At 31.1% G+C, this 15,544-nt stretch overlaps 1 non-coding gene across 1 annotated transcript; it reads left to right on the top strand.

Annotated features, from left to right (window-relative positions):
• Positions 1–12,981: 12,981 nt before the first annotated feature.
• Positions 12,982–13,053, top strand: Trnaa-ugc. Its single transcript has one exon. It is a non-coding gene; the product is annotated as a tRNA-Ala (tRNA).
• The last annotated feature ends 2,491 nt before the right edge of the window (positions 13,054–15,544 follow it).

The following is a 15,544-nucleotide window of genomic DNA, read 5'->3' as shown; positions in this document are numbered from 1 at the left end:
CTAAATATTAAGAAGATGGTATCTAGATAGTTATATATACGTACATCCAACCGCACTTGTAGAACATTCAAAAAAATTCAATCACCATTTTGAATATGACAAAACCGAACTGTTTGGGCATCAACCTATTCTTTCAAAAAGGTTACTCGAGGAAATGATTTATATTAAAAAAATTAAGTGTTAATACGAAGAAGGATATAGACAATTTAAACTTGGTTTATTATAATTTAATTGATAAAATTCTCTTGTAACAGTATTTTGGTTTACTCAGGTTTAGACTTTTTTTTTCATAAATGTGCTGGATTGAAAAGTAAAAAATAAAAAATAAAAGGGAAAAAAGTAAGAGGAAAAAGAAGCATGATATTTACACACATTAGAATCAACATTCTACTATCATTCTGCTGAACAGTACCTAAGACTTTACAACAATTTTTACTGTGAAAGAAAACCGCATTGAAATTGTTCCATGAATTATAAGTACACATATAAGTCTAGATACCATCTCTTAATATTTAGAACTGTTAAGTTGGACAAAAGACAATTCAAATGTCGGTGAGTAAGTAATACTGTTATTTTTAGAGCTGTTTTAGAATTTTCTTTTTCGGGTTTTATGGTAATTGTATCAGGAAATTTTTTTTATGTTATTACCTTAACGAATTTTATTAAAAACATTGTTTGTATTTTAGAGCCCTGGGGATGGTAAAATAACACCGAAACGTTGGCAATGATTTAAAATATAGTGTTCTTTTATTTATTGATCTTTATCCCACTAAAACCTTGACTTGGATAACTAATCAAGATCGCAAAACAGTGGAAACGTAACAAAAAATATTGTACGCACCAGCCTCAGAAAATGTATTTACAGGACTCTCATGGACTCTCATGCATTTCAGGATTCCCCCTTCAGCGTTGCCTTAGAACCTGAATGCTCGCTCAGTGAAGAACCACTTTCTCATCATGGCATAACTATTTTCGAAGTGTCAACTGTGTCATGCATTGTGGTAATTATTACATAACAACTATGAATCACCCTGTACAACTTAATTCAATGCGAATCAATCCTCTAAGGGGATGATGCTGCTAGACTGTAACATTAACCTGCAAGCAGCAGTTCTTTGTGTGCAACAAAGCACTGCTTGCATCACATGGTCAAAACTACCGATCTGCAAGCAAAATGAAAAACTAGAAGGTGTATTTTTACAAGGGGAAGACAATGAGAGTCATGTAGATGGAATCGTCCGGCCGTTATTACTGAGGAATGCACGAGTTTGCGTTCAAGTAGCTCACTATTGTCAATATCTTTGTAGGAACTGTTGCAACACGCTAATATAAAACAGGGCCTATCTGATGTATGAACTTTATAATCAGGCATCGAACGAAATCGTTGCTCGGTTCCCAGTACGGCCGGATCCCCGGCTGGAACCGGGCAACTTCTTTCTCTTATCTGTCTTCGCGTGCACAATATTGTTGGATATGAATTTCTATATTTGCAGAGGCTCCGTCACGACATAAGTGGCTGTGTTTGCCGTACAATCTCTTGGTATTTTTTATGGCATGCGCTGCCCCGTGTGCAGTTTATATCGTTTCATGATTGTATTTGTAAAACATCGTGGACTGTTGCTTTAAATAAATATACCGTTTTCCGTGGTTTGTATTCAAGGGATTCGTAGGAAAAATCAGTAACATGGTGACCCTAGATCTAGTGTTGCAGAATTTATTTATACAGGGTTTTTTCGAAAGTCATAGCGAAAATTGTCATAATTCTATGATTAATCATACATATCGCTATCTAGTATGGCACGGAAATAAATCAGTGTCAGGTTGATGTCATTGTGTTCTCAAATTATCGCTTTTTCCTTTTGTTCTCCCCTTCAATTTACCCTTCCGTGCATAAAATTTGAATTAATTTACTATATTTTCATCCAACCACCTTTTCCTATTTCCCGCCATTGCTTTCATCTCCTTGAACGTCTTCTCTTTTATTTTTCTCGTCTCTACTATTCATTTTTGTCTTGGTCTGCCTTTCCCCCTTTTTTAATTTATTTCTTGCTTCAAGTATTCTCCCTCCTGGTTAATCCATTTGGTTCTATCCTCATCAAATGTATACATCTTAATATCTGTCTTTACTATTGCTTCTTTTGTACCGTCCAACTTTTAGTGGGATATAATATAGTGGATATATGTTATATTACATATTCTTAGTATTTCTTATGTCAATTCCCTCTTTCCTAATATCTTGTTCATTGAATAGTATAGCCTGTTTGCAGTTTTCGGCCGTTGCTCTTTAACAATTTCATAATTGTTTTTGTTGTAAAGTTTTGATTCGAGTTTTTGATGGGTTTTTGTTAAATAAATATCTACATACGTTCGACAAACGAGACAGCATTTACATGGAATGTAGTAAACTTTTATAACAGCCATATACAGTCCATAAAAAAATACTCACGATTTCGAGAAACAAACTTCTAATATACATTTTCAATCAACTTATGACTGCACATTGTTAATGGTATCCTAATTAACAAATGCTTACTATTTGTATAAAATGCTTTATCCCTCATTTTGAGAATATATCAACAGGACGTGGCTTTTGCATCATGATAGCACTACACCAATCTACTGACAAAAAATTTCCTAGAATGTGGATCGGATGCAATAGAACTGTCTTATGGTGTTCCCGATCACCAGAACTGAACTCTTAATTTTTTTTTATTAACATCTGTCGTTTTCGCAAAGTAAAATAATTCCAATGCGCTATCAGAAAATCAGGTTATTTTCACAATCTCGTTCAGGATACTTAAAAAAAATAAATTGTAACTTTTATTCATACTATACTATACTATATTACTTATACTATCTTGTTTTAGTATAAATAGGTAACTGTTTGGTATAAATTAAAACCTCACTCTCAAAAACATCCTGAACATCAGCAAACTAACAATTGATTATCGAAATTAAATGGACACTTGTAGAGATTGCTTATCTCTGAGATAAATTTCATTAAATATAACAACACTCTTAATTTTTCTTCTCTTATTTTCTTCTCAGATCAAAATAAGTCCAATATCGAAATTCGACAAAGATTCAAATTCAGAAAGTGTAATTTTAATTTAATTTAATAGATATGATTAAAATAGGCGTTATATAGGTACCATAAATTCAGGGCCTGATAGATTTTCAAAAAATATTAAAATTTGTTCCTATGAACCACGGGCGCATCTTTTTCCGTTTTCAAGATACAAAGCGCTGAAAATATTTTTTTAGAATCTAGTTTCTATCCTATCTTCCACAGAATTCGAGCGAATGAACTGAAATTTTGTTATGTGGGATTTCTGGGGATGCTAAAAGCTCTGGAGTTATTAACTCATATATCCTACAGGGTGTTCAGTACAGGTCCTAACTTTTTGAAGTTAATCTTTTTTCCGCTTTTGTCGCTTGCTCTTATGGAAAATTTTATTTTAAACAAAAGAGGTGCTCTTATAAGAAGTACTAAAATTTGTTCATTTTCGAGAAAAACCAGGCATAGAGCGGCAAAGTCAAGCAGCTAGTATCCCAAATTGTTTTTTTATTGCAAGTAGGCTTTGGCACCTAGTTACTGTTACTATTATTCTTTTAATGGTAATGATAAAAAGTAATAGTTGGTTTATTTCTAGAAAAGTTTAACACTTACTGAATACAATTGAAAAAAAGAAAAACCACAAGACTAACTAATTATTACTAACAGAAAATTTAAATCAGAATAAGTTGTTCGAAATGTCCTCCATTTTCATGAATACAAAAACAAATTCTTTTTTGTAATTAAAATGTGCTAAAATTTGCCCGTTTTCGAGAAAAAACAAGCATAGTGCGCCAAAGTCAAGCAGCTACTATCCCAGTTTTAGTTTTTTATTTCAGTAGCCACCTTTTTTGTTTAGAATACAATTTGCCATAACAGCAAGTGACAAAAGGGGAAAAAAGATTAACCTCAAAAAAGTTAGGACCTAAAATGTTCCCGCGAAGTACTGCACTGAACACCCTGTATGATATAGCCAAAAATTAAGAACTCCAGAGCATTTAGCATTCCCAGAAACCCCACATAAAAAAATTTCAACTCATTCGGTCGAATTTTGTAGAAGATAGGACCGAAACTAGATTCTAAAAAATTATTTTCCACGCTCTGTATCTTGAAAACGGAAAAGGATACGCTCATGGTTCATAGAAACAAAATGTAATATTTTTTGAAATTCTATCAGGCCCTGAATCTATGCTAGTGTTTTTTAGAACCCCCTATATATTTCATATCAGTAAGTTCAATTTGAGAAAATGATAATGAAACTTCAAAATTCGTCAATTCGACTTCAAAAAATATAAACAGATTTTAAAGAACATACAGAAATAATCACAGCAGTTATTATCAGGTGAATGAAGCAATAATAAGAGAATAACGAAATACATATTAAAATCAGTTGGTACTACTTTTAAGACCTAAATTGCCTCGAATTCTAAATTATATTAGAGCAAAGATATAGAAAATACTTGTCTGTGTTTTTGGCAATTTTTTTCTCCTCGATCCCCTACTGTTTTATTATCCAACGCATGCTTAAGATGAAATAAATTTATTTCACTGTATCTGTAGTTCATAAGTTAAAACAGTTTGTAGTAGAGTTCGGCATTCTTCAAAACTATTGAAAATATCTTGCTACAACTAAATAAAAATTATAAAAATATTTGTTACAAAGTGTTTCATGCATTCTATATTGTAATTTAATGAGTTAATCGGGCGGTATTTTTCGAGAAACTAATTTACAGTAGAAACTATTTTCTCATTTACTATTTTCAAGGGGAGATAGAAGTAATAAAACCATCATGCGTTATTGTACATTGTGTACAAGATATTGTCCGATTTGAAATGAATAAGAAGTAATATAACGGTGTATTCAATCTAGTCCAGGCAGCATACAAACTGCTTTAGTCTGTACTCCACGTAGGTATACAAACCTCACCTTTACAAATGCTTCGTGTCGTAAATGTTTGCAGTTAGATCAAACCGTATCTTTCATCAGCAATTACTCTTCAACTGCTTGACAATACCATTATGATTATAGCACTTATTCACGACGGTTACATAAAAGATTGAAAACAGTAATATTTCTGCACCTTTTGACATTTAAATTTTTCTTAATTTACACATATTGAAATACAGACGTTAAGTGTGTATAAATACTCAACTGTTCCTGAAACGCCTTTTGTTATAATAATAATCAATACATTATTATCGATAGAATAAAAAAATATGCTGAAGTATTTTTATTTATACATAAATCATTTTTAATCAAAATTGAGAACATTTGCTTTACACATTGTTGACATGAGAATAGAAAAAAGTTTTTGTTATAATTACTGCACAACTCACATCCTTTTTGGATACGCCAAAATAAATGTTATTTTGGAATTTCTCGCTAAAAAAATATCGATTTACCTTTTGATTAGTTAAAATTATTCCCGAAATATTGAAACATATTTGATTTAATCGCATTTTGAACAAAAGATCCTAGTATTTATTTCTTACAAAAAATTAATACAGAATTAATACAGTTTATAAGGTTAAAGAAATACATTGCAAATGAATTCATAGTAATTTACCTTGTTACAATAATTTACAGTATGTGTTAACGACATTATTATTGTATTATTTACCACAAACAAAATAAATACACATATACAACAATAAAAATTATATAGCAATTTTATGTATTAGTTAACAATATTTAAATTAAATTAAAGTTAATTAACATTTAGACAGAAAATATCAACTGTATCACTGTTCAAGCGAAGTGAATACCCAAACATTGAGGTAGGTAAATGACAAAGTATTTATCAGACTTCAAAACACACTTCAGCATAGTTGTACGAAGTATAAGTTTAGTGAAACTTCAGTTAAAAGAAATATTAATTTTAAAATTGTGCGTCCCGTAGAAAATAATCAAATAAATGATCGCAATCAATGCGCTAAGATAATGAATAATTTTTTTTTAATGATAATGGTATAACATCATGTCTCATAGCCAGTTTGTTCACTTGACCTTAACCCCATAGGACATGCATGGGATGTTATTTAAACACGCGTTTATACTCATCATCAGCTACTACAAAATATTGAACAATTAGAAGAAGCTATCACCGAAGAGTGGCAATAGCTACGACAAGATATAATTGATAACTCTATCAACAATAAGGGTTAGCAATGCCAGGTGAAAACTGATGCTAAAGGTGATTCAGAAAAATATTTATCAATTTCTTCTTATACACAGGGTCTCCCAGAAGTAAGATTCAAGATAATAAAATTTTGGTTGAAATTTTGGCATTTGTTTCTGGGACACCCTAATATAATAAAAAATTAAAAAGTATTTTTCATTATATATTTGTTTATATTCATAATTTATTCTTTCTCTTATATTTATAATATGTTCTTTTGTATAAATTGTTCTAATAAAACGTAATATATTAAAAAAAAATGTTTTTAAAACAGCATTGTTTAAATTTAATACAAATAGGAATACTGATTACCTACTGTGAAAAAAATGTAGGGGGTTTTAAAAGTAGATGAAAAAACGCAACACCTCATAAAAGTATAGTCCGTACGATATTTGTTGAGATAGAATTCCAAGACTCCTGCGTCACTTGGAATTAATCGCATTCGACACCAGAAGGCGGAAAATTTCAAGGTACGCCCCTGCCGCGGTAAATTGTTACAGTAGTTCCGATAATAGAACTTTGTTGGCTTATTCTTTTCTTGGGATCTCAACAAATAAATGTTGTACGGACTGTTTGTATAACAGAATTTTGAAGCCTAATAAATCTTCCTAGATATTGATAAAGTACCTCAATTAAATACCATATTGGAGCAGAATCCCTATTGCCAACCTTAAAACTATGTTTTAATTTTAAATATATTTTTATGCTTTTAATTAATTTTCACATAATTTGAACAGTCTATTAAGTAACAACCCAGTACTTTTTAAATAGATTTTTATATACAGGGTGATTCACAAATGGTGAAAATCAGCCTTTTTTCGAAAAACACAAAAGAGATTAGTAAAAAATTGAAAAACGAATCCGAAAATATCATTACGGTTGTTACCGTAAACCGGTGACGTACTATTTTATTTAGAAAAATATTCCGACGATACCCTGTATCTCCGCCAATGTTTACATAAATACATGTGCCCAATTTTAAATTATTGCAATTACTAGTTTTTAAATTATTTAAAAAAAAAATTTAAAATATTTTTTGAAGTTTAACACCCTGTACTTTTTAACGAAGCGTTCTATATAAAAACTTTATAGGAAAGACTCCCTTAAAATTCATCAAAGAATACACGATTTAATTTTTGGTCACCATTTGTGAATCACCCTGTATATAAAAATAGCGCAAATTGATATATGTTGAATCAACATTTGTAGCAGTGGTAACATTGTAAGTCCCATGATACAAAGATTAAGAGAAATGATGTATGTACAGCCATGTTATGACGTCACATGGAGAGCAACTGGCGATTCGTGGATATTAGGTACACATGCAAGACTAATGGGCAGTGCCTTTAATAATGCTTATATAATTAGTTTAAAGCTTGGATTCACGTCATTATGCCTCCTAAAAAGGTGTAAATTTCATATTTATATTAAGTGTATTTCTGATATATCTATATCTTAATTTCTGTGGCGATTATTAACATTTTGTATTTTAATATTGGCCTGTTAAAATGCATTTTTCCGTTTTGTGTTGTACAATAGACAACCAAAACGGATCCCTTAATAATAAAAAACATTTTAAAAAATGTGGGTTGAAGCTTGCGAAAGTAGATATACATTTAACACCAAAAATGTTTGGAGTTGTACAAGGCACGTTAAAACATCAGACTATTTTCATAATTAATTCCAGAAGTTGCTAAATAAAAAAAATATAAACCTGCGAATGATTAATAAAACAATCGCACTCAAAATGTTGTGACAGTGACATCATTATCGCCTCTATCCTTTATGAAACCACTGCAGTTTACTTACCTGAACAAGCTAGAGAAACTGGAGTGACAAAAAGTGACATCAGCCAGGTCATTCGAAATTACGCACCTCTCAATTTTTTAATGTTCCATTTGCTTTAATATTATTTGTTTATATAACTTTTTATATAGAATTTTGATTTACAATTTTATATAGAATCATCTAATTCGTATTTTTCTAGCAACTATAAAGACAATTCTATGATTCTGATAGACAAAAAAAATCAATCCGCGATCCATCAATAATGTGAAATATTTGCGTTAGCGTGTGTTTTATCCGTGTATTGTAGACCTACCTTAACCGATTAGCCATGACTATTGGCCGATGTTGACACTGCCAAATTGGCGACATAGTAGAATATTCAGAGATGACAGAATTGTCAAATCGTTCCCGCAATTTAATCTTTTCTTTTAATTAAAAGTATTTGTTTTTCCTTTATTACGAATTTTATGTTTCTATTTTATACAGAATTTCACTTCTGGTAACGACCGTATGTAGGTAGTTTCTTCATTTAATATATTAACTACATGGAGGATAAGTGATATAGCTCTGACCTTGTAGTGGCGCGGTTAAGATAAAACCGCCGTACGCAGCGCTTCTATCAACCGACAAAAATAAATCAAAGGCAATGTGAAACGCTGTGGCATTTCGGTTTTACAAAAAAGCGGCATATTCCGGGAGGCATGAAAAGGTCTATGATCGCGGCTGGACTCGTACCAAAAGCACTTAGCATACGGATGTGTTGAGTGAGTTGGGCGGGCAAGCTCGTGATCGCTTACGTATAATTATCAGAGAAACCTAAAACAAACAAGTGCTTGTTGACTCGATGACCCTCCTCGTCGCAGCCGAAACTGAACCCTAGGGACGGTGGATTTAAATCCGAACCGGCTCGACGGCGTCGGTTTTACGGCCCCGTCCAACCAATAATTTCAAGCGATTTCGTGATTTTGTGAAATAATGGTCGACGTATATCATGATCAATTGGGGTTGGCCTAGTTTGTTGTAAACACACGTTGCGCGACCAACAGTATCGCGGCTAACAAGGCGAAGTGTCAAGGCAAATAGTGGTCTGATTCCGTTTAAAAAATTTTGTTGGTATAATCCATTCGCGATGGAATTTCACCTCTGTGCTGTGTGCAGAAGTGTTTTCCATGCGCATACAGTTTTAAAACGTAACCTCCAACGCAACGTCTCGGAGTGAATCGTCTGCAGGTGATGAAGTACAAAGGAATTGAATATATTTACAAATGGATTCTATAAATTTGTTCCAAACAGTCAAACTTTTGAAAAAAATTTAAGGGTCACGTTTTTTGAGCATAAACAGTTCATAGTCTCATATCATGATTAAAATGGAAAAAAATTGTTTGAGGTTTTCTCACATTTTTACCGCAAGTAACTTTTAAATTGACGAAAAAAAAATTATTTTTCGAAAAATTTTGGAAAACATTCCGGACATTGAAGAAAACAAAATCCAATTGTTTCCAACACGATTAAGCTTTTCTGTTCTATGCTTCTGTTCATCAGCTTTTAATTAAATTAAAATTAAAGTTCATGACCCAAACCAGATTTCGATCCCGATTCATACCGGTTTTTGAGACTTTGTAATTAATTTTTGTGCAGTCTGTACCTAATCACTTAAAAAACTGTTTTTTTTTTTCAAAACTACCCTTTTTCTTCTGGAAAAAAATTTTGAAATAATTTTTCTTTTCATCAATTTAAATGTTTGAGTAAAAATGTGAGAACCTCAAAAAAATGTTTTCTCTAAAGGTTTAACCAGCTCATATTTTTGGAAATACAAGGCCTACTATCATACATTATCTGTACCAAATTACAAATACATACAAATAAAAAATCAAAATCTTCTGAGGGTAGATTTGAGGTATGCCTATAGGAAAGTAACTACCATGTAGTTTATAGGAAAATAATTTTTAGAAAACTTGCATACTTTTTGATACTAATTGTAGCTGTTTTATCCTGGATACCAAATTAAAGGAGCATATTCGACGTCAGACTTTATAGGAGAGTTACAAAAGATATATATAAAACATGCTGTTTAAACAATATTATAAACAAAATTATAAATAAAAGGGGGCCCAAAATGGAGCCCTGAGGAATTCTAGAAATTGCTCAGACTTCTACATGTTATAGTCCACTCACTTCTACATTCTATTTTCTTCCATAAAACAAGAATTTAAAAAATTAATAAGGTCGGTGATATACCAAACAGATTTAACTTGTTAACATCTTTGAAAAATCGGTATATGCGACATTAGCATCCACAAAGTTAGGACTAAAATGTTTGATACAGCAAATTCATGTTGTAGTACTAGGTGTAATATGATCCCTTATAGAAAGAGACTTTTCGTTTTTATTTATGTATCTTCTCTTGAATATAAAGCAAATACGGAAGATCTTCAAAGGTACCGGAAAAAATACAAAATTTTAAGGCTAAATTAAAAATTTCTGTAAGTAGTTCGGCCAATTCAATTTTGGCCATTTGAATTGAGTTTGAACGTAAAAAAAAATCATTAGTAGACATTTTATTCCATTTTATGACGGGGAAGAATGATAATATCAAAAAAGTAACTCGAAAGAAGTGAGGCTAAGTTGCAAAATTTTTGTCTTGACCGTTTCAAATTCGGTTAAAAAATCCCGCGCGCGGCTGAGGGCGATGTTCACGCGCGTGCGCGAGCCTGGAACTCCTTCTCCCACTACATGAAGTTCATTATCGTTAACTTTTACTGCTGCTAGCGCGAGCTATCAATGTAAAACTTTCTGAAAATAAAAGTTTTAACCTTTCTATAATTATCTTTAAAATCCCGATCCGATATGTCCAATAAGTTAATTAACAATTAACGTTATAAAAAAGCTATCTTGGGAACAAAGAGGCTTAGGTACCTTCTCTTTTTTTAAATTATCGTAGAAATAAGCTCTATTTAATGCAAAAAGAACGAATTCCCAAGCGTCTTTTGCCTGACCCTGATGAGACAATTTGTTTATAACGCTTACACGTCCTATTTTATTAGTTGTAACGGGCTATTTAGTTTCAATTGTTTTAAATTTTTCTTTTTCGATACGCTCCTTTGGATCAATTAAAATCTATACCTACGACATTAACTTCTAAAATTAACGTTTTGTAATACAATTAGTTGCAAAAAACGAACGAAATTAATTTCACAATGAATTGAATCGGCCTTTGGAACACATGCTCTTTGGATTGACAGTCTTCCATAAATTTAATCAACATACATCGCTTTTTGCAATAATAATGGGCAATTTTCGAAAACTGATTTTTCCGCGTTCGACCTTCATTTTACAGTTAACAAATTGGTGAAGTATGACTTTAGATACCTTAAATTGTAGGTAATATAATTGCGTACAACATAAATTAATTTTGATCGTCTAGATTTTTATAGGCAGTAAAAAAGTGAAAAAAAAAAAACATGTAATTTTACGGCTTATTTGCAATTTGCCAACTTAGCATCACTTCTTTCGAGATACTTTGTTTGTGTCACCGAATAAAGAATATTATTGTTGAGCGAATGTTCTTCCTTACAAGTGTTGGTAAATCAATATTTTAAGAGCAACAGATCTAAGGTTTCCTGAAATAGCCGATATTTTACATAACAAACACTTCCAAAGTAACATTGTATTTGACTTTATATTGTTTTAAATATGACCTAAATATTTTTTAAACGAAATAGCTAATGCATATATAATTTTGGTACAGGGAACTTGATAGAATAAAGCGACTGCTAAAAATTTGTTTAATATTTGTTCAAGCATTACTGAATTAAGAAAAATCATTTATTTGTGTCTTTTTCTGATCACTTTGGACAAATATTGAAACGAAATCAATATTATATCAACGCAAAACAACAAAAGATAATAATATAAATACTTATTTAAGAAAAATCATTTCCTATTGGAGCATATATACGCATTATTTTATGAACTTCACTGCCCTTTTCCTCTACCAATACACATTAGACACAAAAATTTATTTTACATGTCTGTTTGTAGGAGTAACACACCCAAAAACAGAAGCGAGGAGCTTTCAATACAAAGCTGGGTTATTCTAACAAAGGAAAAGTTATTTTCTTGTTATTTCTATGGCACTATGTGACAATTTCAACCTCTCCCAAAGCATCTTTCCACCTACAGCATATGGTAAAATTAATGAGTTAGAACCAGCTTCATCTGCTAAACGTCTGGAAAGTCACGTAATTGTTTAGTCCTGAAGGTAATGCATTTCAGCTTTTTAATTACACAATCTTAAACTGCGTTCCGTCTTCAGCTCAGGCGATGCTTTAGAATTTCACTCGAATATTTTATACTACTCTTAATTACGTATTTAAAAAATAATGATCATAAAAGTATTTAATGAAACACTCTGCTTTCTCATAATTTAGTGATAATAGAATAAATCGTGGAACATACTTTAGACAAAAGCCCTAATCTTTTCTGCAATATATTTTCAGTTCAATTTTAATTTTTAAAACACATTTCCGATTTGCTTTTACAGCTACTTAAAGTCAATACCTCTGAACCTATTTATGATTCGTTTTATAGTAATCAAGTTGTCTTGTCTTGTTTCCAACTGAAAGAATTTTTTCGATTTGCATAATATGCATGCATTCTGATTAAACCCTTGGGCAGTTTTATATCAAGCCTTGAATGAGTAGCTTTAAGGACAAATTTCAATAATGCAGGTACAGTTATGTCTAAGGGTGGGTATGCCGTCTAAAAATATTTCTACTCCGCTCTAGACGCAATTAGATTACTTTTGTAAATAATATGTATTATAAATTTTACTTTTACGAACAACATAAAATACCAGATGCAGTTAATACCGGCATGTAAAATATCCCCGACTGAATTAGACGTAAAATATATATCACCAGTATGTACGGTTAAAAAATGAAAGTCCGCTTATCGTCAGGGGATGTAGCTCAGTGGTAGAGCGTTCGCTTTGCATGTGAAAGGCCCCGGGTTCGATCCCCGGCATCTCCAATTTTTTTCTTTTTTTTTATAACAATAAATTTTAAAACATTGTAACTTGATGCAACAATCTTTGTAGATGCAGTGATGGCTATTTGGTAGTTCAACCTAACCAGACGCTATTAGTATTTTGATTTTGGAGACATTTTGAAAAAAAATTATATATTTTTTTAATCTACTATAACTTTCTTAATCTGTAAACACGACAAGTACCAGAAGGGCACTTGAAAAAGTAGTCCTTAAGGATGGAAACTGATGCACCCCTGGCTGCCTATATTATACCGAAAAGTAGTAGAAAACAGCCCTATTTTTATTCCAATATAACTTTTTAAAGCAATGGAAGAAAGTAGTAAAATTTCATATCACATTTGGCAAAGTATAAACGAAGACAGTAAAGCAAAAATTAATTGGGATAGGTAGATAATTCGTGAGAAATTAATTTCTAAATATGAAGGTTTTTTTGGACTTTTACAAACAAACGATAGTATTATAGAATTATGTAATTTTCAATTATAATAATACAATAATACTTCATAGTATTATAGAATTATGTAATTTTTTATATAGCTGTATTTTAATAAATAAACTAAATAGACTTTATTTCATAGTTTGTTTAACACTTTATTATTTAAAAAGTTATATTTAAAAAATTATTAAAAAATATTAATTCATAAATCACATTATGTCTGACCTTTAATTGGCTTGATTTGTAATAGATGTCGCACTAGTAAAAATTAATTATTGAATGGACTCGGGTTATTTTTAACGAACAGCTGTTGTATGTGGTTAATTTGGTATAACCTGATTCTGAATTGGTAGTCATGGTTTCTGTTAACTGATACGTAAATATTTAAAAAATACAATTTTGAATTAATTAAATAATTAAGTATTATGAATTATGAAATTTAAATAATCAATTTTTACATTATTTTATGAGAGTAATAGTACTTAGAATGCTAAATTCAAAGAACATAAAGCTGAAGCCGCTAGACGAAATAGCAAATCCGCGTATGAGAGAGGCGTGCGCGCGGCTCATAGCGCTTTATTAACAATTAAAAAACAAGGCTTTAGAATAATGCAAGTCCCAAAAACTCTTCAGCATCTTGTAGGGGGATGTTTAAACTTTAATTTAAGTACCTGGCAACATCAAAAATGACAATTTTTAACCCGGAAATCGGCCGTTGAAAATCGTCATTTTCGCATTTTTAGCAACTTAAATTGTTTGTAACTTTAAAACTATCAATTTTTGGAGGCATAGTGCATAGGAACTATTTTGTTTATGTGCCAAAAAACCTAAAAAAAAAATTCCGGAGTAAAGAAACCAATTTTTACAATTTGAATATGCAAAAAAATCGAGTCGGAAAATTTCTCCCACGAATGCAACGTTTTCGCCTTGTCTATATGCAATTATGTGATAGCAAGAGAGTGGGATGGACATATAGGCCGGACAACTCATCATCGTTTTTTAGGTGTATTTTGCCGGAATTTGAATGAATGAAATAATCGTACTATTTTTACTATAAACATATTTCCTGTAGCGACATCTATATGAATATTGTAGTACTTTGTTAGATGAAACGGGACTTCAATTTCCGTTCTTGCAAGAAACAATTGAAATCTATCTATTGTGGTTACATTCATATGTTGGTCCTTGTCAAAGGTGAATAACGAGAATAAAAGATATTTCTTTGAGATTAATTACATTATTTAATAATTTTAATATATCAGTTCTGTATTTTTTCAATTAATAATAATTAAATACACCATTATTAGTTTCTATTTTATATAATTACTATTCAATACTGGTAGGGGTATGCAGCCCGCAGAGCAGCTATTTTTACACAAAATCAATGATTTTTTTTTTGGAAAAATATTTGAATATTTAGCATAATATCTTTATAATAAAGAAATAATACCTTTAGTACATTATTTATAACAACTTTTTATAAGTCTCAAATAATACATTACATAAAATATTTATCAAAAAATCAAATTCTCAATAAAAAATCAAATATACTTTTACTCCAGAATAAAAATTAATAATAATTGATAATTGTAATGATGGCATTCAAAATTATTTACTAGTATCCAAAACGAATAACTTATGCAAATTGCAAATTTCAGTAAATAAACTTTCTAGGCTAGCCTTGACGATTGCGAATTTTGGTAAAAATAATGTTAAATGTAGACGTTCTGGACTTTCTTATTATTGGCACAGTGGCAAACTTGCACCAAAAAGATCAGTAAAGAATTATTCTTTAAACTAGTTTTGCCTAACCAAAAATCTTATAGTGAAAAAACGCAGACAAATAAAAAATTTATTTATAAACAAAACGTCATTCTCAGTTCTGAAAACGAAAACTGATAGATTTTTCGAAGCAACTTACTGAAATTCGTGATATGCAGAGTGAGACTTTGGTTTGGACTAATTTCATAAAAATAACTATTGACTGGTCCCTTTGGCCCAAGGATTCATCCTTAGTTTACACTGAAAGAAATAGGC

The sequence above is a fragment of the Anoplophora glabripennis genome, unplaced genomic scaffold (assembly GCF_000390285.2).
Source record: "Anoplophora glabripennis isolate ALB-LARVAE unplaced genomic scaffold, Agla_2.0 scaffold148, whole genome shotgun sequence".
Lineage (NCBI taxonomy): Eukaryota > Metazoa > Arthropoda > Insecta > Coleoptera > Cerambycidae > Anoplophora > Anoplophora glabripennis.
This window is presented reverse-complemented; position numbering and strand designations above follow the sequence as displayed.